Source organism: Egretta garzetta, unplaced genomic scaffold (genome assembly GCF_000687185.1).
Source record: "Egretta garzetta isolate BGI_Z169 unplaced genomic scaffold, ASM68718v1 scaffold557, whole genome shotgun sequence".
NCBI lineage: Eukaryota > Metazoa > Chordata > Aves > Pelecaniformes > Ardeidae > Egretta > Egretta garzetta.
The window spans coordinates 1842378-1848712 of record NW_009260264.1 but is presented as its reverse complement, the minus strand read 5'-3'; positions in this window follow the sequence as shown (position 1 = coordinate 1848712).

The window sequence follows — 6335 nt, the reverse complement described above, 5'->3', positions numbered from 1 at the left end:
TTTCAAACAGCCAATTTTGCCCATGGTCCCAGAGCAAGACAGTTGCGCAACTGGGATTTGACCGGCAGTTCTGCTAATCTTTCAGCACCTTGCAGCAAATAACAAGGGATCTTGGAGAATTGCACTGAGTCTGCTTGAATCTGATTGCACTTTACGAACTCCCTGGGCAAAGGAAGCCTGATGCAGCTTCCCCATTCCCTTGTGGGTAAGAGTTTTACAGGTTATTCTCCTGCTCTCAGGGACATTCTGGTACAAACACGATCTGCATACAAACAGATCAGTTACCCAAACATCACGGATTTCATTCTCTGCTGCAGGTTGGAACCGTTACTCTAGTCTCTTCGAGGGAAGAAAACAACTCCACTCCAACGCCTTAACCAAGCTGCAGTGAGATTTACAAATCTGATCACAAAGTGCCTTTGAGTCATGTGTGCAATTCTTTCCTCTGCTGCTTCTTCACACGAGCAACCATAGCATTCATACGGTGATGGGATAAAGCACAGGTTGTCACCCAGCTACGCCAAGCCCGATGCTTAGGGCGAGACTGCAAGTGGCCACAAATGAACTCAAAGCAGGAGCTGGACCCTGAAGAGAGGCAATTCCTGTCCAATACCGCTCTTGCTTTGAAAGGAAAGTAAGTTTCTTTTCAGGCTGCAGATTATTCCCATCTCTCGTGCTTTGCCACAGAGGTTGGAATTGTTATTTGTTCTTTACCTTCCTTGAGGACCTTGCACTCTAGGAATGCCATATATTCCACTATAAGTGCTTTTGTTACACTTCTCAGAACAACTTCTCAGAACAAGAGCATCTATTTTTTTCATCCTTTATGGATCATGCCTCATGCTATCAGAGAGAAAACTATCTGCTTGGAAGCAGAAAAAATGCTGTTTTAAAGATGGTCAAAAGGAAATAAAACTGTCATATGTGAAAGAGACAGGTGCTGGAAATCTCTCTCTGCTTATACGCAGTAGGAATGAACATGTTAGCATGCCCAAATATGAGTGAAGGTTAAAGCGTTCAGAGGAAATCTCAGTTGTTCACATTTTGATGATTTTAAATGAAAGACATCCTTCCCTGTTCTCTTTAGATCAACATTTGTCACAGTAATTAATGAGGAAGTAATTATAATGTAATTTGTCAGAATAATCTGACAGGCAAAGAATTATGTTCTCAATCCTAAAGGAATACATAGTTCTAGTTTTCCAACAGACTGGGTACATGTGGGTGGCATAGCAGAGGGTATTTGCCTTTAAGCAGGATAAAAACTTTGGCACTTTCTATTCTCAAGCAAAACCGGACAGAGGCATTGTCTAATTCTCTAAAATACGTTACCCGAAGGCATTTTATCTTAATAACGGATTAGCAAATCTGATTTTAACACTTTCTTCATATAAAAGTTACTTCTTTTTACAGTGACGTTGAGGTTTGCAGTTAGGTTGCAGTAGTTAAGGAGTCACTTGCTGTTTCTTTGAGATGGTGAGTAAACAGCTTAGTCATTCAGTCATATTTACCAGGAGAAAAATGACTGTCCTCGAAATAAATATAAACTACAAGATGAGGCATTGAAGGCTGGAAAACCAAAGAAACAAGGAAAAATAAAGAAATGACATTAGAATCGCTGCTGATGCACAGGGGGGTATGACTGTTCACTCTAGGAGCAGCTAGAAGAGCCCCACATTTGTCATGGACTTTTTGGTTTGTATTTCTTTTTTGGGGGGATAGCTTTACCCAACTAACAGCATCTGTATCTCTAACAGAGTGAGCAGAGGAGGCAGCCCCCAGTATTCCTGATACTTGTTTTCAGCACTTCCCACAGACGTTGCTCCTAAAGGTGATTTTCTGATGAAAGGTTTGTTATTGTACATTTGCTGTTTTAAGAATGCCTTAAAACCCTAGAACTTGCTGTTCCATTTGTATGTTTATATGACTTTGTTTACATTCGGTTTTAGCGGACTTTGTGCTTTTGTACTTGCAGCATTGAAAACCCCCATCGAGTTCAGTGCTACATCCGTCTCACATAAAATGAAAAACAGAGACTTTTTGTGTTTCTGTTTAATTGATGCAATTGCAGAAAAAAAAAAAGCAGCAGCAAGGATTCTGCCATATTAGATCCCTGTATTGATGGGAAGGGAAGAAACAAGTGACCATATGTATTTCCCATGTCAGTGAGTCCTACAAGAAAAAAAAACCCAATGTCATGCCTAAAACCAGCCAAGAGTTAATCTTGCCTCTAGGTTATGTGGAACACAAGTAGGTCGCTAAACCGAGCATATCACAAACTCTTTTTGGATTAGGAGATTCTGCCTTCAGTAACCTGTTGTCATGTGGTCCTTGAAAGAGCAGCAGTATCCAACTGCACCCGGCCACAGTTTTAACAGACTTGAAACTACAAGGACTCTATTCTTCATTTTGTGACGCGCTAAGGAAATTCTGAAAAGGAAGTATCTGTTTTTCTCTTTACATGAGATCTATGCCTTCTGTACTTTATTTACGACTTATAAAGAGTCTCTTTCAGAAACACTGTTTTCTATATAAAGGCAACTTTTGAACTCTCCTCATTAACCTCATGTAAATGCATATAGGAAGCTGGACCAAAAGGAAAACAAAACAAATTTCTTGTCAGGAGGAAAAAAGGCTAATTAAAAAAAAAAAAGTAACTTGGAGCTACTCAACATATCTTTTTACTCTAGGAGCTCGCTCAGTTCTGCATCATAAAGTCAGCAACATGACTCTGACCTTCCCTTTGCTTTTCACACAGAAAACCTTGGTTAGTTTACCTGTGGTTTTACAGAGATTTTGCAAAATAATCAGCTAACCAGCAAGGAACAACACAACAAAATGGGTCAGAGAAACAAATGCAATCCTGTAGCTCTATCAGTAAGTTCTGCTGTGTTATTTGTAGCTACCTACCCATTCCTGACTTTGCCTTTCCACATTTCTGCCGTACCGTCACTAAAATCTCATTTTTAGGTCTGGTTTGGTTTTGTTCTATTTTGTTTTGTTGAAACTCAGGGGGTGGTGGTGACTGACGGCAGGAACATTTACATTATCAGTAGCACTTTAGCCAGGCTTGTGGAGACCAATGGGACATTTAAGCAGGACAGAGACGAGAGGCTGTGCGTCAAGGGAAGGGACTGACATGAGAGGAGGTCTCGGGCAGAAAAAGCAAAGCACGGCCCATGTGGGTACCCTTGGAGGTTTGCGGCACTCCTATAGCTTTGCTAAACTCCCCCTGTGGTGTCCACAGATGTACGTTATAGTCTATTACTTCTACCTTCCTCTCTCTGGCTTCTGTACTCTCCTGCCCTCCCCTGCTTGCCCTCTTCCCTTGCTATCACCACCCACTCTTGTTTGCCTTCTCACTACCTTTCTTCTCCTAATTAATCAGGGAAAGAAAAAGAGAAGCTGTTCCTGCCAGCTTTGGTGTCGAGTGGTGGTAGAAGTTCAAAACCCAAGGTTATTCCAGCACCTGCTGCTTGTTCTTCGATGCCCTGTTGCATGAAACAGTTTCCCTCAAAGTCCAACAATGTACTAATTAACAAAGGAAAAGACAGGGAGAAACAAGCCAAAGACTGTGGGAGGAACGAGGTGAGTGACAATGGAGAAGGTGTTAGAGGGAAGCAGAGGGAAGAAGCAATGGCAAAGGGGGAACTGGGAAAGAAACACACAGAAAAAGGAGAGGGACAAACAATAAAGGAGAGGGAAATAAATAAAGCAGGCAGCAAGAAAGGGAAGTGGAATAAAGAGCTACAGCAAATAAATGTGACGATGATAAAGTCCCCTTTAGATGACAGCAGGCAGTCCTTACAGAGCAGCTCTGAGGACAGCGAGCACCTCGGTCAGAGCGAGCTGTGCACGGCACCAGTTCTCCCCCAGGGAACTGTAAGCGAACTCCCCAGGCGGGCAACTCCTACCTGGAGCAGCAGCACACTGCTCTTTGAGCTGGGCTGAGATATAAAGAGGGTAAGTGGCTTAAAAATACAATCCTTAGGAGCCTGGCATTATCATAATGCTCCTAGAGAAAGGAGGATGTGCTGTGAACAGTAGCGGTCTCCCACCATTTCGTGTCAGAGCACACACTGAACCAGCCACAAGCAAACGCTGTGATGTGAAGGCAGGGGCTCGGGAGTGCGTGGCTGGTGAGGGGTCCAGAGCATGATGGTGGGGTGACAGCAGCCAAGAAGGAGCGACTGCTTGTGTGATTCTCCTTGAAACAGAGGCGAGGCCCACAGCAAGACCTTCTCGAGTGTGTGGTAGGATGCCAGCTGCATGGAACGGGGAGTTTACTTACTGCCTCTAAGGGTGGTCCAGGACCGCCGAGACCAGTACTGAAGGTGTCGGCACCAGTGAGACAGGGAGACACAGCAATCTCAAGATTAAGGCAGTTGATTTCTGCCTGAAAAACACGATTCTAACAGAGCCCACGTGAGATGATGAAAATGTTACTTAAACTGAATTTTTCACAGGCGGCTGCTGGCTGCGCTCACCTTGCGCTCACCGCCGCGGCCAGTCGCAGCGCTTTGAGCACACCAGGTGCTACAGAACACACGCTGAAACGCCACGGGCACCTCAGCCTAGAAACAGCACTCCCACTTCACATCTGCCACAGCTCTTCATCTGTTAAGGGCTATCACGGACCCAACAACTGGAAACAGAGGACCACAGAACAGGTGCTTTTAGGCAAGCGGCGTACCCCTAACTCCATGAACTGACTGAGGGTCCTGGGACTTTCTTTCTCTTTGTCTTATCTGAAACCTATCAAGTGAGCTACCCAAGCTTGTCACGCCATGCAGTGCATCTCGGACCTCAGACGGGACAGCTGGCCCCCTGTGGCATGGCTATGAGTGGGATGTAGGTAAGCCCAGCCCTTCAACATCATTTCCAACATTTCTGGCATGGTGCTGCACAGCAATAGCTGTGATTACCTCGCTGCTACTGCAAAACAGTCATCTGAAAACAAACAGGCAGCCAAATTCATCCGTAGAGCAAGCGAGCGCAAGGAGGCATAGCTTTGCTGAAACCACTGGGTTTCCTCTTGCTTTTGCCAGCATTAAATTGGGTCCATTTTCTCAATTTCAGGACTGTTAGACAGAAGCAGTGAGTCATCAGTCCCGCTAAATGCAATTTCTATGCGTGACACATACACGAGAACAGTAACTAGGTAAAAAAAACCACGCGTAAGCATACTAGTATGAAAGCAAACTATTACTCAGGGGAATTCTGTGTTACTCTGTAGAATTCTGCTGTTTGGGAAATGAAACCTGTTACAAATAGCTCATGACAGAAACACTGTCACACTTTTCCAGTGTGACAGTAAAAGATGCTGCTTTGTTCCGTTACGGCAAAGGCGGCGTCATGGACTATCTCACAATCACACTGCTTCGACCCCGGTTTTACACGGAGCAGTAAGCACCATCACATCTTTGCGTACACTTTATTCCTGAGAAATACACCACGAGGATCTTTATGAGTAATGGAGATTAAGCGGTGGCAACGTAGCCTTTCAGAAAATAAGCTCATCAGTATACATATTGTAACAAGCCAGGAAAAAAAGAACTGCAGGTTTCAGAGGGAAAATGATCTAATATGAGAAAGGGGCTATTGTAACATCAGGTGTATGGAGTAAAGTACCACGAAAGACAAGGGGAACGTAGAATTCTTTTCACACTCATGAAAAGCAGATTCAGCCCCAAACAGTTTCTTGGCTGTTTCAGGCTGAACCCCATAACCGGCATTATCTATGCGTTAAATACCACTGCAAGTACATGATTCACTATCCCACTCTGTCAAATAAGAAAGATCTGCTCTCCCTTTTTTATAATGTCAGCCTGCTACTGCTAAATCCCATGTCAACGCTGCCCCCCCCCCCCCCCCCCGCCCTTACCCCCCCCAGCCGATGGCCTACCCGTTGCTAAGGCCGTTCGTTATGCTCGTGCTGGCATTTTCCAGCCTTTGCTTTAGGTTGTGGTTATGACAAATACCAAAACTCCTGAGAGAGAACAAGATCCCCCTTCATTTTTTGGGGTTTTCTGGTTAGCTTTCATATATGTAGTCCTAAAATGGACTCTGCCATTTCACTGTTTGTCTGCTCTGCACTCCACACAGACAAGGGTCTCGGGGTGGTGCTTCCCGTGGAGGGCTGAAAGGCTACCGGAGGGGTGGCAGAGCCAGGCACTGTCAGCACCAAGGGACACACGAACATTTGGCACCAGCCTTCATGCGAACGGGCCGGCCCCTGAACCAACCCCTCAGGCTAACAGCAGGCCCCCCCAAACCCCTCGGCTGTTTTCGTGGATGCCCAAAAGGGGGCTAAAACGAGGGGAAAGAAAACAGCC